This window comes from Nicotiana attenuata, unplaced genomic scaffold (genome assembly GCF_001879085.1).
Source record: "Nicotiana attenuata strain UT unplaced genomic scaffold, NIATTr2, whole genome shotgun sequence".
Taxonomy (NCBI): Eukaryota; Viridiplantae; Streptophyta; class Magnoliopsida; order Solanales; family Solanaceae; genus Nicotiana; species Nicotiana attenuata.
The window spans coordinates 25364-51392 of NW_017673924.1; the positions used below are offsets into that span (position 1 = coordinate 25364).

The 26029-nt window shown below is 38.7% G+C and overlaps 1 long non-coding RNA gene and 1 pseudogene across 1 annotated transcript; both read left to right on the forward strand.

Annotated features, from left to right (window-relative positions):
• The first annotated feature begins 7171 nt into the window (after positions 1 to 7171).
• Positions 7172 to 7367, forward strand: LOC109217634. The gene is made up of 2 exons (XR_002066665.1): positions 7172 to 7202; positions 7326 to 7367. It is a non-coding gene; the product is annotated as an uncharacterized LOC109217634 (long non-coding RNA).
• A 202-nt stretch (positions 7368 to 7569) lies between these two features.
• On the forward strand, positions 7570 to 17763 carry LOC109217632 (annotated as a pseudogene).
• The last annotated feature ends 8266 nt before the right edge of the window (positions 17764 to 26029 follow it).

A 26029-nucleotide genomic window follows, 5' to 3' on the forward strand; every position in this document is an offset into this window, starting at 1 on the left:
AAAAAAAAAAAGAAGAGAAGATAAAAATATACCGAAGAAGAAAGAATTATATAGAAACACAGTTGATGTTATTACATTAATGATCAGCAAATGTATTGAATCAAAAGATGTCATACAAAGCATTAGAAATTTAGAAAGAATAATTAGGTTGTAAGCTAAATTTGAAGAAATGCAAATTTTACCAACAGCTCAATCATAAGAAGTTTTGTTCCTTAAATTATTGCAAACTCGGGTTTTAGGCACTTCTCTAATCGTTTTACGAAAATGTTGCTAGAAGAGTTGCCATGTAAAAGTTTAGAAACATATTTCGAACATCATGAGTTTATTGATAGGTATTTCTTTATTAGACGCTTTTTAGTAGACCATAATTTTCTTGACATGTGCTACCAATCAAAAGAAGCAAAAAAAATAAATTTTCTTATGGCTGTTATTTCTATTTAAATATTGAGATTTTCAGGATGAAGATTCATCTGTAGCTCAAGTTAAAGTTCTCTTATATATATATATATTATATATATATATATGCAAGCAAAGATTTTTTTATCCGCCAAAAGCTTACTTCTTCCATAATCAAGAATTGTAAGGACATGATTCTCATCAACAAACTATATGTAGTTTAATTGATCGATCTATATTATAAAATATCACAATCACAAAACACTAATATTGTATCACCATTGTGTTCAACGATTAATTAATTGGGCTTCCGCCTCCAACTTCCAAAAATTAGAGCTGTCAATATGGGCGGGTCCGGGCTAGCCCAACCCAGCCCATGTGGGCTTTAGCAATGGACGGGCTGGGCTGGGCTAGCCCATCATTTTGATGGGCCTTATAATGGTCAGCCCACCCCGGTCTTATGTGGGCTGCGGGCCCCCACGGGCCGGCCCATCATTTTTTTAATATAATTTTATATTTTTTCTTTAAGTTCTAACAAAAAAAAAATATAAATATTTAAAACTTAAAAAAATCTTATTGGAAAAATTTCACAAAACTTAATAACTTTTTATATTATTCCAATATATTACAATAAACACTAAAAAAGTAAAAGACAAGACCATTTCATTCACTAAAAGTCAAAACTCAAAGCAAACTATTCAAGAGAACGTCCATGACGCTTATGGGATATCCAACACATGATTTTCATCAAACACCTTTGAATCCGCTTGTTAGAAGGTTGTTTTAACATCTTCACTTTCATCTACATTTACAATTCGTTTGCAATATTAATTAGTTAAATATTAAGAATAGTTAAAAATTTAAAACTAATTAATGTTTCAAGACTTTGATCTTTTTATACGATTAGCTTAATAAACTTTAAGCTTGGGATACTCTTTTTATTATTTTTTGTCACATAAATTTTTATTTTATATATTTTAAATACATAATTTTATTAGGCCCACGGGCCGGCCCAGTCCAACCTCACTCAAGCATCACGGGCCACGGGCTTACTCGGGCTGGGCTTAAAAGCCTCGTTTTTAAATGGGCTCCAAAAATTCTAGCCCAGCCCTACTAAATCACGGGCTGGGCTGGGCCGGCCCAACGGGCCAAGCCCATATTGACGGCTCTACCAAAAATCAGCCACACACAGCAGAAATAAAAGAAATTTCATTTTGCTCCTTAAGCTATCAGAAAATCGAACAAAAAATAGGTTTCAATCGCCTTCTTTCTGATTTCAATTTCCGTTTTGTTATGGAATTTGTTTGAAGTTGAGTCGAGGTGCCGATTCGAGTTTCTGTCTGGGATTCGAGCGTGCGGTTTCTTGTTCTTTGGTTGCTGTTTATTCAAATTCCCATTGTCAGATTCACTTATATTTGATCCCAAGCGAAATTTAATTAAAAGTTTTGCGTGCTCAAGTCCGTTTCTTTTTCCCTTTTCCCCCTTCTGTTTTGATGTATGAGTTAAATGTGTTACTGGCTCTTTTTTCTGAATTTCAATCTCATGTCATTAGTGTATATTTGATATTCTCATGTCTAGTTTCTTTCCGGTTAGGCTTATTGTGTGTTTGAGTTTGTAATTTGAATTATTATTTTTTTTCAAAAGAGAGAAAAAGGAAAACGTGTTAGTATCTGTTGGGTGTTGGCGATTTCTAAATTCAAGAAGTAAGTTTTGAATCCATGGTGAGAGTATGTTACACTAAGAATTAGACACAACATCAAACAGCTCATAAATTCACAATTTAGTATGTTACTTTAAGAGACTTCTATTTTTATCTTTAGAGTAAGTCACATATTCGGTATGTTTGAGGCTTTGGAGGTTGATTGAAAATTGGTTTGAATGTATTTAATTCTTCTACAATCATTTGTTTGTCAGGTTGTGAGCCTTTAAGGTGTTAATCCTTTTAGATGTGACTGAGTATTATTGTGGTGTCAATATGTTGAAAGTTTGCCTCAAGCTTAGCTATGACCATGACATATTGACAACTTGTTTGTCCATGAGCAAATTAGTTGGTTGTTTGGTTTGATTTGTTCTTATCATGAAAGATGAACGTAGGTTGCGGAAGGGGAAAAAGATCGAGTCCGTAGTAATTTTATTTTTTGCCTCGCATGCTTTAGGGTTGGACTTGGTCTGAATATATAAAAAATGGAAAACTAAAAGAATTTGAGCACGAGTTGAATCTTCCTTCTACTTAATTCTTTTATTTACTTTATTTACTCCATTATCCGCTAGTAGCATATTTAGGCCGTCATCATTTGGGTAGGCAAGCCTTAGGATGTTTAGTTTAATTTATTATGTTTGAACGTAAGGTGAGAGGTTGTCCCTTAGATAAATTCATCCGGGGAATGCCCCGTGGACTTTGTAAATATTTTAACCCGGGGAATGCCCCGAAGTAAATGTAAATAGAGGTCATGGCATCATCAATGGAGGCGTAGTACAGGCTAGGAGGACTTATTTTATTTTGTTTTATTTTTCTTTTATTAGGAAGGGACGACCTGTCACGACCCAAAATCCACTGAGGGTTGTGGTGGCGCCGGACACCGCTGTCAGGCAAGCCAACCAAAATACTTAATTAAATTCCAATTTTTGTATTGTCTAAAATCATTTTTCTTTATACATTAAATAACGAATAATAAAATTTACAGAAACAATCGCGAAATCTTTAACAAAACTTAACATTTAATAATCCAAAAATCCTCCCAAAACCCGGTGTCACAAGTGCATGAGCAATTTCTAAGAAATAATATAATACAACAATCGTCCGGAATACAATATTGGACAGAAATAAATACAGAAAACTGAAAGAGACTCTGTTGGCTGCGGATCACCTCGAGGAGTGCAGCTCACCTAAGTCTCCGTGTCATCTGTGCTGCTACGCCCAGTAGGCCACTAGAGATGCATATGCCTGTGCAACAAAAATGCACAGAAGTGTAGTATGAGTACGAAAACAACGTGTACCCAATGAGTATCCCGTCTAATCTCGAAGAAGTAAAGACGAGATGGTCGACTTCGACACTTACTAATGGTCCAATGATGATATATCCATAATATATTAAATCGTGAATTTTTATAAACATAATTATAATTCAATGGGTTGAAGAAAATAAGCGATTTTTTTTTTATAGGAAATCATTCCTTTTCATCATTTATACATATATTCTTAAGCTAGAAAGAGGCAGCAACAACTTCAATAAGTTTCAAGGCAAGCAATACAAGCATGCGCAAATCATGCCGAGGTCGACGGCCCGCTCCAACAGAAATGTAAACTGTGCACTGCCGAGGGTCGAACGGCGCGAACCATAGATGCATCTATTTAATCTGCCAGGCGTTCGGCCCGCTCCAAAAATAAACACGTAGAGACAGTCAATCAAGAAGTCAACATGGAACAATTATTCAAAGAAAAGCTAATTATCTTTTAACAATTTAAGAAAATGAGGTTTAGATCTTTTTAGAAATTCATTTACTGATTCATTGTGATTTAAGCAGTTCAACTATCCATAAGATTACAAATATTCCAAGTATAGCATACTTTGGGGTCCTAGACTACTCGGACAATAGCATAATAGCAGCTACGCACGGACTCTCGTCACCTCGTGCGTACGTAGCCCCCACAAATAGGAGCACATAGCCAATTAACTCACCTATGGGGACAATTCCCTCTTACAAGGTTAGAAAGGAGACTCACCTCGCTCCGAAGTTCCATAACCGGCATTACACGCCCTTTCGAAGACTCAAATCGATGCAAAAATGCTCCAAAACTTGCCAATAATTATATAAACCCATTAATATATGTTCAATTACTCATTATAGTCCAATTTATAACAAATTCCTAACCCCGAACGAAAAGTTGACAAAATTGCCCTCGGGCCCACGTGCCCGGATTCCGAAATTTTCCGAAGATAAAGTTTACCCATGACCTTACGAACTCAAATATATAATTTATTCTCAATTCCATGCCCAAAATCGTGGTCAAAATCAAAAAATCTCAATTTCTAGGTTTTTCTTTAAAACCCCAAATTCTCCCTTAGATTCTCATGAATTTTGATGTTAAATCTAAGGTATAATCACAAAATATAATTGAAAATTAGTTAGAGGAACTTACCCAATGATTTGATACGAAAATCCACTCTCAAAATCGCCCACTCTCGGACCTAGGGCTCAAAATATGATAAAATGAAGCAAAAACTCGAGTTACACAGCTAAAATCAAGCTGCAGATGTCGCATTTGCGATCCAGGGTTCGCAATTGCGAACCCTCGCAAAAGCGAAGAAAGCCTTCGCAATTGCGAACAAAGAAGGGCTGGAAAAGGTCGCATATGCGACATAAAGTTCGCAATTGAGAATTAGGCATCGCAATTGCGATGGATATGTTCGCAATTGCGACCATACCAGAAGCAGCAGTTTTTTCCGACACAAAAATGAGCATAACTTCCTCATACGATGTCCAAATTCGATGATTATTTTTGCTATGGCTCCGAAATTCCGATACGTATCTAATGGTTCAATAAAAACTTAATTTGGAGCTCATTTGCTTAATATGTTACCCCTTTATGTCCAAAGAAACGACGTTGAAACATCAAATAAGAGTGCGATACAACCCGAAACACACCCGAGGCCCCTCGGGACCCCGTCCAATCACACCAACCCACTCCATAACATAATACGGACCTGCTCGAGGCCTCAAATCATACCAAACAACGTTAAAATCATGAATCAACCTCCAATTCAAGCTTTATGAACTTTAGAACTTCAAACTTCTACTTTCGATGCCGAAACCTATCAAATCACATCCGATTGACTTCAATTTTTTGCACACAAGTCATATTTAACATTACGGACCTAATCCAACTTCCGGAATCCACTTCCGGTCAAACTTCTCAAAAACCTTCAATTTTCTATCTTTAGCCAAATGACTCCGAAACGACCTACGGCCCGCCGAATTCACTTCCGATCGCGCTCCTAACTCTAGAATCACCATACGGAGCTACTCCTAGACTTGGAATCCCAAACGGACATCGATAACACTGAAATGCACTTCAAGCCTTACTTATGAAATTTCTTCCAAAATGCTAACTCCCACAATAGGCATCAGAACATTCCCGGGTCTTCCAAAACCCGATCCGGACATACGCCCAAGTCCGAAATCATCATACGAACCTGTTGGAACCTTTAAATCCCGATTCCGAGGTCGTTTACTCAAAAATCCAATCTTAGTTAATTCTTTCAACTTTAAGCTTCCAAAATGAGAATTCTCTCTCCAAATCAACTCTGAACTTCACGAAATTCAATTCCGACCGCGCGTACAAGTCATAATACCTGAAATGAAGCTGCTCATGGCCTCTGACTGCTGAACGACGCGCTAGAGCTGAAAACGACCGGTCGGGTCGTTGCACGACCTCAGACCTTTTGGATGTTTATTTTCCTTTGTGTGTTTTTACCTCAATTCGAATATTTAAAAGCCGACCAAATCAAGTATGCAACCGTACTAGTTACAGGATTTGGGGAATGCCTAACACCTTCTCCCCGAGTCAAATGAACCTCCTTACCCGAATCTCTGATGCAGACTTAGTTTTGGAGTCTCGAGTGTTTTGAAAGGAAAAAAATTATTTTTAGAAAAACGATGGCCTGATACACCGAAATCAAATGTCAGGTGGCGACTCCGAGTTATTTCCTTTTGAACACAATTTTTGTCACTTTCTAATTGAAAAACCCTTTCGAGCTTTACTAAATCTTTTTATTTATAATAAGAGGTTTAGTGAGGTTTGTTAAAAAAGGGGTGTGACAGGAGGTACCAATTCCCGCAAATACAACCTGGACTTTTGTCTTGGTATATTCCTGATGCTGTGAAAAACCAAAGTTCTGCCCTTGTTCCTAGCGCCTCTGTTGTCTTCCTAATGTCCCGACGATGATGCCTAACCGCTACTGCCCTTGGAAACCTGAAAGGGTCCGAAGAAATGGCTGCCCAGAGTTTTTGGTACCGCTGGTTGAGGACTGAGTGTCGTTACCTGTGTGGGTCGTGGTTGCCGGAGACTGGTCTATGATGTTTGGGTGTTTGCCGGAAGACCAGATCTAGAAAAGGGGGAGGGGGGGAGAATCAGAGAGAGAGATCGCAGAAAGGGGAGAATGCAGAAGGAGAGAGAAAGCAAGAAAAGAGAGAGACTTACCTGGGCTACTCTACGCCAATTTTATCAATAATTGTATAAATATAAATTACATATATTATATAATGATATAGTAATACTTTATATTTTCGCGAAATATAAGGACAATCCCTTAAAGTTGTTTATACTTTTTACTTAAATACTCCATGTTAAATCTGTTCAATTTGAACACCTTAATAGAGTCTTTACTGTGTCATTAGGACCCGAAATTAATATGCAATAAAACACAAAAAATGCGTGTAATATGGAGTAACGAATAAAAAGAAGACATTTATTTTTTTTTAAAAAAAGGTTTTAAATAAAGAAGAAAAACAAGAACCTGCCCGAAAAAAGGTTCTGCCGCCGTCCACCCCAACCCTTCGTTTTCTTCCCCGGCGACCCTCCTTGTTCCGTCTTCTTCTCCGGCGAAGAGCTTCACTTGCCTTACCCTAGAGCCCCCTTGATTTGGATACCACGATTTATGCTTATTTTTGTCCCTTTTGCAGCTTGAGAAAGAACACAACGAAGTTGTCAATTTGCTTCGACTGCCGGCTGCAAGAGCATTATTATTTTTAGTCGTGATAATGGAGCCTAGTGCAGATATTAACCTTGATACAGACATCTGGAGGTAATTGATTTCGTAATCCACTTGCTTTTTTTGCTGCTTAAACAACTGTTGTCTTTGGTTTCAGTTGAGAATATACCTTCGTAGTTATTAACCGGAAAATATCTGGACTGCTTGTGTTAATAGTCTGAATGATCAAGATAGCAATGCAATTATATTGCCAGACAAGAAAAAGAAGAAGAAGACAGAAAAGGAACAGGTATAAACAGAAAATCAATATGTTATACATGTTTGAACGTCTTCACAGATGACCGATTGCTTTTATTTTTTTCATATCCGGTATTGAATAAGCTTAAAACGAAGAATAACATTAAGTTAAGTCAATCTCAGAAAAAAAAGCTGAAGAAACTCGAGGTAAGTGCATCCAGGAATGTTCATTGTTTTCTTATTTTGTTAGTACTACTTATTCTTGTCATCTAGTTTTTGGACTTTGAATAATTCAGTCTTCTCAAATGTAGGAATACAAGGAGAAATCAATCCTTTTAGCTGAAAGCATTAAGACCTTGAAGTAAGAATTCTCCTCATTTAGCTTGGACAGCTTTTCTCTTTAAGTATTCAGGAATTTTTTTTGTTGGATAATGATAAATAATTCCCATTTCAGGAAGTATCAGATCCAAGATGATCTTTATTCACTTATGTGGTCTTCAAGGAACTTGGGTCAGGTTTGTGTAATTGTCCATATTTACTTTACATGTGATAGGTTGTTAGACTTTAGCTCTAAAATCATGCCCCGTATGCTGTAGGGTGAAACTAGCCGAGAGAAGCGTATGAGAGAAGTGCAGTTTTCTAGGGCGGGGTTAGAAATGCCACATAGAGATCGACCAGTCAAGAAGAGGACAACCAACAGCCTAACTAGTGATGTCTTGGATTATTATAACAAAATGAAGTCGAGTCCACTAGTCAATAGCGATCTTCTGCAGTCCTCCTTAGGAAAAAGTGAAGTCCAAAGTGAAGCACTGGTCACTCCAGGGTCTCCTGAAGAGTTGACTTCTTATAGTGGACTTTTAGTTTGCGGAGGAGATGCTTCGGTGCAAAATAAGCAAGAAGAGGATAGAACTACAGAATGTTTAAAGTCAGATTATCAGCAAGATCATCCATCTATTTGTGATTGTCATAACGAAGAACAGAGGAAATCAATGGTATTGCTTCACTCTCAGTTTATACAGCCTTTTATTTTGTGTCAACCATATACTTGGTACCTAATTTTCGTTGAGGCTCTCTCATATGCATGTCATCCTTGTTTTGTGTGGGCACTTCATATTGAACAGGATAGTACCAAGGATATTCAAAATGCCATTCTGAGCAATAGTAGCAACTCAGCTAACAGTCTTCCTCAAAGAGCTTTAACAACTCCAACTGTGGTGCACGTTTCAAGACCAAAGGAGGTTGAAAATAAGAGGAGCGATCTGCCGATAGTCATGATGGAACAGGAGATAATGGAAGCTATAAATGAGAACACGTGTGTAATAGTTTGTGGTGAGATAGGTTGTGGTAAGACAACCCAAGTTCCTCAGGTAAGATATTCTATTGTTCTCTATATGCTTCCTGTGAGAAAGCACGAGAGAAAATATTATTGATATTATTCTCATATGTTAAACATAACATGTCTTACTCCTAATACATATGTGATTAGGGTTATTTACTACTATTTAGTATTACATAACTATACTAACACTCCCCCTCAAGCTGGTGCATATAAATCATATGTACCGAGCTTGTTACATATGTAGTTAATACGAGGACCAGTGAGAGACTTGGTGAAAATATTTGCAAGCTGATCATTCGACTTCACAAACTTTTTAGCAATATTTCCCGAGTGTATCTTTTCTCTGACAAAGTGACAGTCAATCTCAATGTGTTTAGTTCTCTCATGGAACACTGGATTTGACGCAATATGAAGAGCAGCTTGATTATCACACACAAGTCCCATCTGACTAATCTCACCAAATTTCAACTCCTTGAGCAACTGTTTGATCCAAATTAGCTCACATGTCGCCATATCCATTGCTCGATATTGTGCTTCTGCACTAGAACGAGCAACCACATTCTGTTTCATGCTCTTCCAAGATACCAAATTTCCTCCTACTAAGACACAATATCCAGAAGTAGAACGTCTATCAGAAGGTGATCTTGGCCAATCAGCATCTGAGTATCCAACGATCTGTTCATGCCCTCGATCCTTAAACAATAAACCTTTACCTGGAGCTGATTTTATATACCGAAGAAAGGAAATGTCAGGTCTTGTCACTGTAAGGTAATTTAATTTACCAACCAACCGCCTATATTTTGTAGGATCGCTAAGAGGCTCCCCCCTGTCCTGAATGCCAGTCAAGAAGAGGACAACCAACAACCTAACTAGTGATGTCTTGGATGATTCTAACAAAATGAAGTCGAGTCCAATAGTCAATAGCAATCTTTTGCAGTCCTCCTTAGGAAAAAGTGAAGTACAAAGTGAAGCACTGGTCACTCCAGGGTCTCCTGAAGAGTTGACTTCTCAGAGTGGACTTTTAGTTTGCGGAGGAGATGCTTCGGTGCAAAATAAGCAAGAAGAGGATAGAACTACAGAATGTTTAAAGTCAGATTATCAGCAAGATCATCCATCTATTTGTGATTGTTATAACGAAGAACAGAGGAAATCAATGGTATTGCTTCACTCTCAGTTTATACAGCCTTTTATTTTGTGTCAACCATATACTTGGTACCTAATTTTCGTTGAGGCTCTCTCATATGCATGTCATCCTTGTTCTGTGTGGGCACTTCATATTGAACAGGATGGTACCAAGGATATTCAAAATGCCATTCTAAGCAATAGTAGCAACTCGGCTAACAGTCTTCCTCAAAGAGCTTTAACAACTCCAACTGTGGTGCACGTTTCAAGACCAAAGGAGGTTGAAAATAAGAGGAGCGATCTGCCGATAGTCATGATGGAACAGGAGATAATGGAAGCTATAAATGAGAACACGTGTGTAATAGTTTGTGGTGAGATAGGTTGTGGTAAGACAACCCAAGTTCCTCAGGTAAGATATTCTATTGTTCTCTATATGCTTCCTGTGAGAAAGCACGAGAGAAAATATTATTGATATTATTCTCATATGTTAAACATAACATGTCTTACTCCTAATACATATGTGATTAGGGTTATTTACTACTATTTAGTATTACATAACTATACTAACACTCCCCCTCAAGCTGGTGCATATAAATCATATGTACCGAGCTTGTTACATATGTAGTTAATACGAGGACCAGTGAGAGACTTGGTGAAAATATTTGCAAGCTGATCATTCGACTTCACAAACTTTTTAGCAATATTTCCCGAGTGTATCTTTTCTCTGACAAAGTGACAGTCAATCTCAATGTGTTTAGTTCTCTCATGGAACACTGGATTTGACGCAATATGAAGAGCAGCTTGATTATCACACACAAGTCCCATCTGACTAATCTCACCAAATTTCAACTCCTTGAGCAACTGTTTGATCCAAATTATCTCACATGTCGCCATATTCATTGCTCGATATTGTGCTTCTGCACTAGACCGAGCAATCACATTCTGTTTCTTGCTCTTCCAAGATACCAAATTTCCTCCTACTAAGACACAATATCCAGAAGTAGAACGTCTATTAGAAGGTGATCTTGCCCAATCAGTATCTGAGTATCCAACGATCTGTTCATGGCCTCGATCCTTAAACAATAAACCTTTACCTGGAGCTGATTTTATATACCGAAGAATGCGAACAACTGCATCCCAATGAGTCACACGGAGAATCCATAAACTGACTCACAACACTCACAGGAAAGGAAATGTCAGGTCTTGCCACTATAAGGTAATTTAATTTACCAACCAACTGCCTATATTTTGTAGGATCGCTAAGAGGCTCCCCCTGTCCTGGCAGAAGTTTAGAATTCGGATCCATCGGAGTGTTAACAGGTCTACAACCTGTCATTCCTGTCTCCTCAGGAATATCTAAGGCATACTTCCGTTGTGAGATCACAATACCTAAGCTAGACTGAGCGACCTTAATACCCAGAAAATACTTTAGTTTGCCCAAATCCTTAGTCTGAAAGTGTTGAAATAGATGTTGCTTCAATTTAGTAATACCATCCTGGTCATTGCCTGTAATAACAATGTCTTCAACATAGACCACCAGATAAATATAGAGACTCGAAGCAGAATGCCAATAGAATACAGAGTGATCAGCTTCACTCGGAGTCATGCCAAATTCCTGGATAACTGTGCTGAACTTACCAAACCAGGTTCTAGGAGACTACTTTAGACATCTCGTCAATCATAGTTTGTCGCCATCCTAGATGAGACAATGCTTCACCTGTAGACTTAGGGATGGAAACAGAATAGAAAAGCATAATAAGGTGATGACAAACAATGATAACTTAAACCGACATAATGGGGATTAGGATTAAGGGTGGTCCGTATACCTTTCCAAAGTGCAATCGGTGTACTAGGAAGAGACAAGTCCGCAGTATGAGCAGGGTCAGGTGCATGACGTGAATCAGCTGGGCCTGATGCTGGGTGCGGACGATGATGATATGTCAAGAGTGGTGTTCCTGTGGCGGGGAGTCTAGGAGGAGCCACACTAGACTCCCCAACGGTTGGAATGGGTAAGACTTCTGTGACGGAAGGTGAAGGAGGATCTATAGTAGACTCCTTAAAGGTTGGTATAGGTAAGACCTTAGATATATCAAGGTGGTCAGAATGGTTAGAAGAGGTAAAGAAAGGCTTAGACTCAAAAAATGTGACGTCAAAGGACATAAAGTACCTACGAAGATCAGGTGAGTAACAACGATGTCCCTTATGAACACGAGAATAACCAAGGAAGACATAGTTGAGAGCACGAGGAGCTAACTTATCTTTCCCAGGGGCTAAGTTATGAACGAAACAAGTGCTCCCAAAAACACGAGGGGGAACAGAGTATAAGGGTGACTGGGGAAACAATACTGCATGCGGAATCTGATTCTGGATGGGAGATGAAGGTATCCGATTAACCAAATAACAAGTTGTGATAACTGCATCGCCCCAAAAATGTAACGGAACATGAGATTCAATGAGAAGTGTGTGAGCAGTCTTAATAATGTGCCAATTCTTTCTCTCTGCAACCCCATTTTGCTGAGGGGTATAAGGACAAGAGGTCTGATGAATAATTCCTTGAGAAGTCATAAACTACTGAAATTGAAAGGATAAATATTCTAAGGCATTATCACTGCGAATAGTACGAATAGAAACACCAAATTGATTTTTAATTTCAGCACAAAAATTCTGGAATATAGAAAACAACTCAGAACGATCTTTCATTAAGAAAATCCAAGTAAATCTTGAATGATCATTAATGAAACTAACAAAATAACGAAATCCCAAGGTTGAACTGACTCTACTAGGACCCCATATATCAGAATGAACTAAAGAAAAAACAAACTCTACATGACTCTCAATACTACGAGGAAAAGAGGCTCGGGTATGTTTCCCAAGCTGACATGACTCACACTCTAATGTAGATAAACTAGACAAACTAGGCACCATCTTCTGGAGCTTGGATAAGCTTGGATGTTCTAAACGTCTGTGAATTAGGTCTGGAGGATCCGTAACTAGACATGCCTTGGAGGAAGTGAGTGAGTTAAGGTAGTAAAGGCCTTCTGATTCAAGTCCTGTTCCAATCATCTGGCCCGTACTGCGGTCCTGCATAATAAAAGAATCATTAATAAAATATATACCACAATGGAGGGCACGAGTCAAATGACTAACAGATGCAAGATTAAAAGGATAGTCAGGGACATAAAGAACGGAATATAGAGTGACAGAGGGTAGGGGATTCGCTTGTCCAACTCCTTTTGCTTTAGTTTGAGACCTATTGGCTAAAGTAACAGCGGGAAAAGACTGTGAATATGCAATACTTGACAAAAGTGATTTATTACCAGAGATATGATCAGAAGATGCTGAGTCCACAACCCATTGTCCAACAGTACTAGACTGGGAAACACAAGCAAAAGAATTATCAGCAACAGAAGTATCAGTCTGAGCAACAGAGGCTACTTGTGGAGATGTCTGCTTACTTGCTCGATATTGAAGTAACTCATTATACTCCTCTTCAGATAAAGAAAATCCCTGCTTACCTGTAGTCTCAGTCTGAGCAATATAAGCATTCTTGGGTGGGCGGCCATGTAAAGAATAGTACACGTCACGAGTGTGTCCAAGTTTATGACAATAAGAGCACTTGGGTCTAGAACTTCCAAAACGACCTCCTCCTCGTCTATTCTCCATAGTATGAGATGCCCGATTGTCCACTGTCTAGGATGCGAGAACAGATAAGTCAAGTGTCTGTGATGAGATCACTGGGTGACTTGATGCTGCAGTAAGGCGAAATAATCGAGAGAATAATTCATCAACTGTGGGGGACAGTCGGACTAGCCAAAATCTGATCGTGTACCGAGTCAAGATCATTAGGAAGCACAACAAGAGTAAGAACTAGAAACATCTTTTGTCGCTGCTCTTGCTGCTTTGCAACACTAGCAGAAGCTGGCATCAACTTCTCAAATTCCTCCATGACTGCCTGTACTTGTCCCAAGTAAGTGGATTTATCTAATTCATGTTTCTTTAAATTTGTCATATGCGATATCACATCATAGAAACGAGATATGTCATTAGTGTATAATGTGTGAGCTTTTTCCCAAACCAAACTCGACAGACGAAGCCCAAGCTAAGTAGTTTGAACTTCCCATTAAAAGTTCTGAGGTAATCATAACACCGGAATTGCTAGAAGCCGGGTTATTAGACCCGAAGGCATCGACTCCCCAAGACATCGTTGGATTAAAGTGAGGTCTATAAAATTATCACCAAATAACAGAAAGAATCAACTGAAAACTCGCTGAAACAGATGAAGGAAACGTTGTTTTTGTGGGAAAATTACTGTAGTTGCCGAAAAAAATCAGTGTAGTCGTTGGAAAAACTCAAATTGGTCGGAATTAAAAAATAAAATTATGGGTAGGGTCGGAATTTGAGGGCGATCCAACTGATCTGAAGGAATTTCATCAAAAAGTGTCTGGAAAGTGCCTCACGCACCGGCGCATGGGCGTCAGAGCTTCGCCGGAGAAATTCTTCCGGTGGCGCGTGGAGGCGCGTACAGCCTGTTCTATCGGAGATTTTTTGTTGGGTTGTTTGCCGAGCTCTAATCTACTTTCCAGTGATGTTGGTTTTTGCACAACACTGACGGATAGTATGATTCTTGCGGACAGACTGTTTTTGCCGGAAAAAAGGGCTTCTGGTTGATTGTTTTCTCTTCCAGGAGTCGCTGGAATTTATGCACAGCGTTAAATTTCTCATGGTTGCTCTGATACCATGTGAGAAAGCACGGGAGAAAATATTATTGATATTATTCTCATATGTTAAACGTGATACAATGAGCCCTATATATACATAACATGTCCTACTCTTGATACATATGAGATTAGGGTTATTTACTACTATTTAGTATTTACATAACTATTCTAACACTTCCTTTTCCTTCGGTTGGTAATATAGAGTTCTATTTATTTCATTCTTCCTTAATTTTTAGTTTTGTTTTAGTGTTTTTATCTCTTGCTTTTGGTTTGGGATCTTTCAGTTCCTTTATGAAGCTGGCTATGGTTCAAATCATTCCAATGGTCGTGGTGGTATTATTGGTGTGACTCAACCACGCCGTGTTGCAGTACTTGCAACTGCCAAACGAGTGGCATTTGAGCTTGGTTTTAGTCTTGGCAAAGAGGTTGGTTTCCAAGTTAGACATGACAGGAGGATAGGAGACAATTTCTCCATAAAGTTCTTGACTGATGGAATTTTGCTTCGGGAACTACAGGTCAGTATTAATGTCTAGGTAAATTGAAATCTTCGTCCCTACCTTTTAAGTGCTTTATATTTTGTCCTTACTATGAAAAAGGGTGCACACCATTTGACTGCTAAATATTTAAGAAAAGGTTGAGAAAATTAGAGCAATACCTTGAATAGTGAAATAATTAAAACTTTATAAATTACTTTCAAAGAAGCAAGAGAGATGTTTCTATCAATTAGCCGTGTCTTGATTTCAAACTAGTTGGAGTTGGCTATATGAATCCGTTATGTTCATTCCACTCCATTCAGACCCATTTTTAATCCAATTTTGGAATATCTTAACACTATTGGCTTTTGTTTAGGAGTTAAATATTTTTTTTGTTGAGAAAGGTAACAAAAAAGAAGAAAAGTGAACTAGTGACTCCTTTAGTTGTTGAGATAATGTGGAGGGACAGTGGTAACTAGTTTAATTACCAAGCAAAGGTTAAGTCGTTCAGAAGTGGGAACAATAGTAAAATCAGGATGCAGTTCAAAGCATGTTTGTGAATGCAACTANAAAGGACATCACAACCTGATTCTGGTGAACAGGAAGGAGCTTCAAATGAATCTGAACCTCTCTTAAGTAAGGTTAGGAATGGGGCTAATGGAACCTTTGCTGGTCCGATGTGTGTTTTACCTCTTTATGCTATGCTTCCTGCATCTGCACAGCTTCGCGTGTTTGAAGAGGTCAAGGAAGGAGAACGCCTAGTTGTTGTTGCCACTAATGTGGCTGAAACCTCATTGACAATTCCCGGTATTAAATATGTGGTTGACACAGGCAGAGAAAAGGTCAAAAAGTACAACTCTTCCAATGGTATGGAAGCTTATGAAATACAATTTATAAGTAAGGCTTCAGCTGCTCAGCGTGCAGGAAGGGCTGGAAGAACAGGTCCTGGGCACTGTTATCGGCTTTATTCTTCTGCAGTCTTCAATGACATGTTCTTTGACTTCTCAAATGCAGAAATACTGAAAGTACCAGTTGATGGTGTTGTCCTACTTCTGAAGTCCATGCATATTGATAAGGCAAGTTTCTTGCTTGGAATAGGTTATTATTCTTTCTGTTCCAAGACTTGGTTGAAATGATATGATCTTGGAGTATTTGGCAAAGTCACCAGCATGAAGATGTGTTTTAATGAAGTTCACACCTTTGCCTGCAGTCCTGTAGGTTGTAAATGCTGTCAGACCCTCCCCTAACCCCCCCTCCCCGCCCCAAACAAAACAAAGTATTTCTTAGATTGAAAAAATTATCAGCTGGTCGACTTCCTCGCTCCCACCCAATTAAAAAAAAAGAAGGGAAACTGTCACTATTTGTTATGTTCCTTGCTTGCCTCTAGCAGATTGATTTTTCTTCTAGGTGGATCTGTATGTTATTTGTCTTGGTATTTATTGATTACCACCATTAATATTTATCCTCTGTTATCTCAGGTTGCTAACTTCCCTTTCCCAACTCCTCCTGAGCCAACCGCCTTAGTTGAAGCAGAGCGTTGCTTAAAGGTTCTTGAAGCACTTGATAGCAAAGGAAGACTGACACCTTTAGGGAAGGCCATGGCACAATATCCTATGAGTCCTCGCCACTCCCGTATGCTCCTTACAGTAATCCAAATTATGCAAAAGGTGAAAGATTATTCCCGCGCAAATACAGTCTTGGCTTATGCAGTTGCAGCAGCATCAGCTTTGAGCTTGTCAAATCCTTTCCTTATGGAGTTTGAAGGAAACTGCAAAGATCCAGATGGCTTGAAACAGGATGAGAAACCAGGTTCAGTGGAAAGCGAGCGAGACTTAGGAAAAGAGGAAAGAATGAGGATGAAAAAGCTGAAAGAAACTGCTAAAGTGTCTCGTGCAAAATTTTCAAACCCCACTAGTGATGTTCTAACAGTAGCATATGCTCTACAATGTTTTGAACTTTCTGGTAAACCACTGGAATTCTGCAATGACAACACCTTACATTTTAAAACAATGGAGGAAATGTCCAAGTTGAGGCGGCAACTCATTAATCTTGTCTTTAACTCCAAATTATGTGATTCGCAACAAGATTTCTCGTGGCGTCACGGGACTTTGGAAGATGTAGAATGTGCTTGGAGGATTCATTCGAACAAATTCCCTCTTCAACTGAATGAGGAGGAGATTTTGGGCCAAGATATTTGTGCTGGCTGGGCTGACAGGGTTGCTAAACGCATTAAAAATGTTTCATCCTTATCGTAATCTGACAGAAAAGTTCATGCTGTTCAGTATCAGGCTTGCTTGGTAAAAGAAATCGTATTCCTCGGTCGACGGTCATCTATTTCAAAATGTGCCCCTGAATATTTGGTCTACACTGAACTACTGCATTCAATCGAAAATGATATGAGCCGGGTGGCAGTATTTGCTTGTTCCTTGCTTGAAGGCAACGTTCTGCCATACTTAAAATCTGTACAAAAATTCTTGGCAGCCTCGCCAGCTAGCATTTTGAAGCCTGAGGCATCATGTCTTAAGCGGGTTGGAAAACTTTTAAACAAGATGAGGACCAAGAAGAGAACGATTGATAGTTGTGCCATGCTAAGGAAATTGTGGGATGATAATCCTCGAGAATTGTTTTCAGAAATTTTGGATTGGTTTCAGCAGGGATTTCATGACCATTTTGAAGACCTTTGGGCAAAGATGCAGCTTGAAGTATTTTTAGACCCGAAAAAACGGCTTTCCAAGAAGGTCAAGAGAGAGAAAAGGAACCCATGAACTTTCTATGATTAGGAATATTATATGCCTTTCAGAATCTATCTCTGCTTATTTTGGATGATATGAACTCCTTTGGCATGTTCTCACAGGCATAATATCTCTTTCCAAAAATGTGAGGTAGTCTCATGCCTTTCCTTTTCCCACTCTCGCACCGGGCAAAAGGGATTTTAGTCAGTTCTTCCTTTGCTTAGTATTTTTGCATACTATGATTTCTAGTGAGGACCAGCTAAAATAATGATTGATAAGAACTCTTTCTTTGGGCAGAGTTTAAAATCTTGCGCCATGTTTTCGGGGATTTCTCGGTTATAAAAAAGATTTCTTTTTTGTTTATGAAATGGTCCTATAGTAGAATATATCATTCATAACCTATTTTAAATCACTAGAATAGGTAATCATATTATCAAAACCTAACCAATAGAAGTAAAATGAAGTTGCTGCTTGAACTCTCGATAAACTAAACGGTTACACATGTATATATAGTGAATTTTGGTTATTACTATTGTTTCAAATGGATGTTTATTTGAAGCTTTCAAATGCTAAACATTGCATAACTTACTTGCCTCTTATGTTCCATAGGTGCGTAGCAGAGGATGCAATATAGAAATTTAATGGAGCAGTTATCGGGAAACAGACGGTTCGTCTTTCCTGGGGTCGAAATCCAGCAAACAATGCGGTATTTACCAAAATGGTAAAATTTGATTTCTGAAAATCTTTTACTTCAGATACAAAGTATCTTGTGCCAACATCTGTTTCGTGGAGTCCCCATATTTGCTGTAAAGTTTCCATAAGTTCTCTATTTTGAGCAAAATGAGAAGAAGGGCAACAATGCTTCCCAGAAAATCCTACTAGTGTTCTGCTTTTGTATGCTGATGAAAGCCCCCTTGCATCGTGTATCTCTAATAAGTTACTTGCCAAGAAAGTAAAACGCTGAGAAGTTGACATATCTATGCTTTTGTTCGTGGTTCCCATAATATTTATTTACATACTCAGTTTGCAGAAATATGTAATCCAATTGATTACTGTTGCAGCAACTACAAATATTATTAGGTTGATGTTTCAATAGCCTTGGAACTTTAAGCAATTCACCTGATATATTATATTCTTAATGGTGTAGCTAAACTAATTGAAATTTTATTCTCTGTATTACCTTTCATTACTGATTACATTAGATGCTTTCTTCTACAATCTTTCTCACTGGTTCTGGAGGATGTTCTGTAAAATAACATACTTATTTGTATTACTATAAGGGGTCGTGTGGTTGCATTACTAAAATATGATAATACCTGTATAAAACTCCACATTAGTAATACAATGTCTGATTACCTTTTGAAACTTGCGTGAGATTCAGCATTATATAATAAGTACTATATATTGTTTGGTTGGCTTTTTTTTTTGATTTGCACCGGGTGTCCGAGTCTCTTCGAGCCTCGACTAATTCCGGGGGTGCACAGGCCCTTAGCAAGGAGTTTCCCGCAAGTGCACCACGGTTAATTAGGGTTTTACCCAGTCCGATGGCCCTCAGAAATTGTTTGCACCCAGTGGGTTTCGAACTTGAGACCTTGAAAGGGAGCAAACCCCAAGGCTCAAGTCAATAGACAGCTTAACTAACACCTGCATAAGTTATGCAGAAATCTATGTGTTATTTAGGCGGGATAGGTGGAATAAGAATACGGGAATTAGTAATACATGGAAGTGACCGAAATAACCCTCATGGATTGAACTTTAAAAAAACAAAAAAACACACATATTTGTAATCTCTCCAATACAACTTGATGTTCTAAACTTCAATACCACACAAGAGGGGAGGGTGATTTGTGTGGTACCCAATTTTCGCTCTAGAAGAACTTGGTTCTTCTAGATGTACTTACTACTACTGTTTGCGGAATTAAGAGTGCATAAAATAAAGAATACAGAGATTTTTACGTGGAAAACACCTGGTTCAAAAGGTGAAAAAACCACGACCTACTACTCAGTAGGATTTTTCCAAACTTCCACTAAAATCACTGAGCCAAAACAGCATTTACAAAATTCTTGTAAACCTAAGGATTAAACTCTAATCCCAGTGTGGCACACAATCTCAACTGTTGCGACACCTTCAAGTTAACTCTAACTTGGATGCTCAAAGTACCTAATACAATTGCTTCTATGAAAGCTGGAAAGGTACAACTTTAAAACACCTACTACAATTGAACTAGAATAAAAGAAAGACACAAGGAACTGGTTCTTCTATCTTGTTCAAGTAGCTTCAGGAATGCACACTTGAATCTCACATAAATTGCTTGCAAAATTGCCTCGCTCTTTTGCTCTCAATTTAGTTTTAACTTCTGCGTTTGTGCAATACATGTAAAAGAGAACAATCACAGTTATTTAATGAGTTAGTAATTAGAGTTTGATTGAGACTCAATTGCTGATCCTTCATCGAATTTGAGTCCTAGAACAATACAAACTCCAACCCTTATCCTTGATCCGGATTAAGTTCTCTTCACATAAGGAGACTTCATGTCCTTATCCTTTATGCAACCTTTTCGATCAGTTCAGAAGATATTGCTGCTTGATCCTTGAGACTTATCTTCTTCACGTGCATCTCACATGTATAAGTAGATAACCACTGTGTCTCACATGATGAACCTGGCCCATGACTGAGTTCATTTGTCAATCTTCAAAACTTCATCTTAACTTGGGCCAACAAATTCCTCCTTTTTGATGATGACAAACCCTGTGCTTTTGCTGATCAGAGAATCTGTGGAACTCAGCTTAATCATCAATATTTTAACTTAGAATTTTAACTTATTATCAAGGACCAGGTTTAATCAGGTTATAAATATCACATTATTTAGAATAACAAGTAAAGCACAATATTTCTTCCCCCTTTTGGCATCATCGAAAAGTTGCAAATATTGTGAACCCAGATATTAATAATTACTCATGGCCACTGGGGCAACTGCAAGTGAAAACATGGTTTAATTAATCAACAACCAGCAAACAAAATTAACTATTAAGATCAGAATCTGCAATAGAACAAGAGAAATAGCAAATTGTCATTGATTAGAGATGTTTCCATACACAGACCACAAACAGAAAGAAAATAACTTCAAACATGAGCAAAAAAAAAAAATCCCTAACTGGGTCACTGGGGGTTCTAGATGGGTGCAGAAGACAGGAACTGGACATCCTAGGGCTTGGAGGAACTAGAGGGCTGGGTTTGAAAAAGTTTGAGCATATTCTGAAGCATTCCATCACTCTTCTCCTTTTCTTTTGCTAGCTCAGCTCTAAGTCCATCGCGCTCAGTTTCCAATTCAGCAACACGAGCCTGCAGCCTAGCAATTTTAGCATCCTTAGTCCCACATTCCTGAACCAAAGCCCTAAACCTTACTATTCACAGGAGTCTTCAGAGATGAACCAGGTTTAACTGGAGTGGCATTTACTGGATAGTCACAAGCCATAAGAGTCTTGACACCAAAGTGCTCCTTGCTTGATGCCATCTCCCACTTCTTCAAAGGCACATTTAGCCTTACCAAAACAGTAGTCAATAGGAACCCATATGGTGGGGCATGAGCTTTGGAGCCATTGATGACTCTATCCAGTAGTTTGACAATGAAAGCAGGCCAGTTTATCTGCATTCCTCTCACAAGGCACTCCATGAGGACCAAGTCCATGTAATTGGCAGTGTGCCTTCTCTCATGCTTTGGCAACTCTGCCTCACTTTGTTTGACCCTGCTTCTAGTAGCTCTTCCCTTTGGTAACGAAGGGACAGTAGACTTTGAAGATGACACTTTGCTTTTCTTTGTTGGCTTGGAAGCAGTTGGAGCTTTTTGTGTGGAAGCCTTGCGCTTCTTTGGATCATAACTGGCCCTAACTTTCTTTAGCATATCTGCCAAAGTTTCCTCACCAGATGCACCAGGTTCTCCTTGATGCTTGCTCAAGTTCACTAACCCTTCAGCCGCCTCCCCAGAAATTATTCCCCCCTGAGTTGTAGCCACCCTCTTCAACATTCCCACAAATAGCAAGAACTTTTTCTTTCTTCTTACCTCCCCTTTTTCTTGACTCAGCCCCCTTTACATCTTTCAAAGGACAAACCAAAACAAACCTAGTATCTACATCTTCAACAGCATCAGAAAATACCAAACAAGTATTTACCTCTCTAGGGGTTTCTTGAATTTTATCAGTGTCAGACGAACCATGTTCTTCACCTTCACTAGCAGAGATAAAGGCTTCAGACTCAGAGCTTGAGTCAGTTTCTCGAGCAGGACTTTCCTTCTTCTGACTAGCCTTCAATTTTTCATTTAGAGCTTTCCTCAAAGCTCCAGAAGCTACTGTTTTTCTAGCTAGCATTTTTTGCCTACGAAACCTAGGTTTTGGGTTTTCAACAGGAGGAGTAGATGAGGACGTGTTTGAGGGAGACACTGGTGGGGGATTTCCAGGGTTATCTTGAGGGTTTGTCATGGTGAAGTATTTCTGGAGAATTTTGGGAATTTTGGAGAGAAAGAGGATGATCAGAATTTGGGAGAGATTAATGACGGTTATGGACTAAAGAGCAGGATGTGGAGTGTATTCAAAGAGGGTTATGATTAAATACAGTAACGGAAGCCTTTTTGCAGTAGTCAATCAGGAGTCTAATCACTTTAGAATTCCGGTCTCTTAGAGATTAATAGGCGACGCTAGTTTTTAGGCAAGAATCCCGTTTTCCTTAGAGTTCTAGGAGAATGAAACTGGTTCAATGCTCAACGGATAGAATTTCTGGGAATTTGATGAATGTAGGACTTCTGCTCATGATTGAAAAAATTAATCTTTCTAATTGTGCTAAGTATAGAAAACATACCTGAACTTTCTCATAAGCATATACTGATGAACCAGGTTCTTCAAGTAGAATTCCCTTGAACATGCCTCAAATGTCATAATAGAAAAAACTTTGTAAGAGATTAGTGAGTCATATATACACATGTCACAGGAGTATACTGATTAAAGTATGAGACTGAGTAAGGATCAATCTAGTATTTACACAAAGTTGAAACTTCTAGCCAAATTATAATTTTTTTTTCCTTTTTTTTTCATTTCCTTTTTTTCCATTGTGCATTCTGAACTGGACCTTTTAGGTGATCTTAATCATCCCTAATTCCAACTTGTTCCTCTCAAAGTTTTCTCTACTCAGTGCTTTACTGAAGAAGTTAGCTATTTGTTTATCAGTAGCACAAAATTCTATTGAGATCAATCCTTTCTCATAGTTATCACTTAAGAAGTGGTGTCTAACATCTATGTGCTTGGTCCTTTTATGATGAACAAGGTTCTTTGTCATACTTATAGCACTAGTGTTATCACAGAATATTGGTATACATCCCACTTCAACTCTAAAGTCTACCAGCTGTTGTTTGATCCATAGCAATTGAGCACAACAAGAAGCAACAACAATATATTCAGCTTCAGCAGTAGATAGGGCTACTGAATTTTGCTTTTTGGCAGCCCATGATACAAGGCATGAACCAAGGAAGTGTGCCATACCTGAGGTGCTCTTCCTATCCACTTGGAAACATGCATAATCAGCATCAGCATATCCTACTGGATTGAAATTACTACCTTTGGGATACCAAAGACACAAATCAGTGGTGCCTTTCAGATATCTCAATTCCTCTTGACAACAGTCAAGTGAGACTCTTTTGGATTTGCCTGAAAACGAGCACAAAGCCCTACACTGAAAACAATGTCAGGTCTGCTGGCAGTAAGATACAAGAATGAACCAATCATACCCCTATACAACTTCTGATCAACTGATGAACCAGGTTCATCAACATCTAATTTAGTGGCAGTTGCGATAGGTGTATCTATTTCTTTAGAATCCTCCATTTTAAACTTTTTGATTAGTTCTTTTGTATACTTCTGCTGATGAATCATGGTTCCATTTTGACTTTGTTTGATCTGCAACCCTAAGAAGAAGTTAAGCTCACCCATCATGCTCATTTCAAACTCACTCCCCATTAGCTTTGCAAAGTCCTTACTCAACCTATCAGTAGTGGCCCCAAATATTATGTCATCAACATATATTTGCACAACAAGGAGGTCTTTAACTTTTTCCCTTAAGAACAAGGTACTGTCAATTTTACCCCTTTTGTAACCATGCTCCTGTAGGAATTTTGATAGCCGTTCATACCAAGCTCTTGGGGCCTGCTTGAGCCCATATAGAGCTTTGTCTAGCTTGTACACATGATCAGGACATTCCTTGCTTTCAAATCCTGGAGGTTGTTTCACAAACACTTCTTCCTTTAGGTAGCCATTCAGGAAGGCACTTTTGACATCCATCTGATGGAGAGTGAATTCCATGTGTGCTGCAAAGGCTATGAGGAGTCTGATTGCCTCTAGTCTTGCAACTGGAGCAAAGGTCTCATCATAGTCAATGCCTTCCTCTTGGCGGTAGCCTTGAACCACTAGCCTTGCCTTGTTTCTTGTAACTGTTCCATCTTCATCAAGTTTGTTCCTGAAGACCCATTTTGTGCCAATGACTGATCTGTCCTTGGGTCTTGGTACAAGATGCCAGACTTGACTTCTTTCAAATTGGTTGAGTTCATCCTGCATTGCATTTACCCAATCTGCATCCTGCAAAGCTTCAACAACATTTTTAGGTTCAATGATAGATAGAAAAGCATCAAAGGCACACAAATTCTTTAATTGTGATCTTGTTTTGACTCCAGATGTTGGATCAGTGAGAATGTTCTCAATGGGATGAGAACTTTGATATTTGTGAGGTTTCACAACCATCTGGCTTCTGCTAGAGCATTCTGCTATTTGCTGAGGAATAGGATCATGAACAGGTTCCTTTAAGGAATTTATTTCAATTCCTTTTTGACTAGTTCCCCCTATTAGGTTGCCCTGTATGGAAGAACCTATTCCATCACCCGTTCCTTCTGTTGGTGCCACTTTGACCTGAGCTGATGCTTCAGTCAAGTCCTTTATCAATCCAATGGCTTCATCTTCATGTTCTTGTCTCTCAAAAAGAATGTTAGTTTCATCAAATACTACATGCACACTTTCTTCTACACACAAAGTTCTTTTGTTAAACACTTTATATGCTTTGCTATGTGAAGAATATCCCAAGAATACCCCCTCATCACTTCTGGGATCAAACTTACCTATGGAGTCTTTTCCATTATTGTGCACATAGCACTTGCAACCAAATGCCCTAAGATGGGATATATTTGGTTTTCTCCCTTTAAGTAATTCATAGGGAGTCTTCTCTACCAGAGGTCTGGTCATGCATCTATTGATTATGTAACATGCAGTGTCTACAGCCTCTGCCTAGAAGCTGTGAGGTAATTTACTAGAAAGTAGCATGGTTCTAGCCATATCCTCAAGAGTTCTATTCTTTCTTTCAACTACTCCATTTTGCTGAGGGGTCCTAGGGGCAGAGAAATTATGATCTATACCATTTTCATTACAGAATTCAGCAAACTTGGAATTTTCAAATTCAGTTCCATGATCAGACCTAATGGAGGCAAGTTGATTTCCTAATTGTTTTTGAGTTTTTCTAACAAATGCAGAAAACATGTCAAATGCTTCATCTTTGGAGGTTAGAAATATAACCCAGGTAAATCTAGAATAATCATCAACTAGCACCATTACATATCTCTTTCCACCTCTGCTCATGGTTCTCATTGGACCACATAGATCCATATGGACCAGTTCCAACGACTTGGTTGTACTTACCATTTTCTTGCTTTTGAAGGATGATCTTACCTGCTTCCCCCTTGCACATGCCTCATAAACTTTGTCTTCCTTGAACTTGATATTAGGTAACCCTATCACCAAGTCCTTAGAGACTAATTTGTTAAGCTGATTTAGACTAGCATGACCAAGTCTTTTGTGCCACAGGAGGGGATCATTAACTAACACACTCAAACAAGTGAGTTCATTTCTGAAAGAGTGGACAAATCTACAATGTAAATATTGTTAACTCTTTTTCCCTGCAAAACAATCTTGTCAGTGGTAAGGTTAATCACAAAACATTTGGTGGAGGTAAAAGCCACAAGGTCTTTCCCGCCAACACTTCTCATTTCACTGCAATAACCCCTCAGATGGGCTACTGGATCTCCGCGCCCATCATACAAATTAAACTTTGGCATCTTAAACCCTTTCAGCTTTCTGAAGAACTCATCTTGCTCCACTGTCTGAGTCAGGCTTTGCAGTCTCACCGGGAGGCTCAAAATGAGGAGCGTAAGAGTATGGACTCGAGACCTTGAAAATTGGTTCTGGAGCATAGTGTTGGGCATCGGGGGATTTT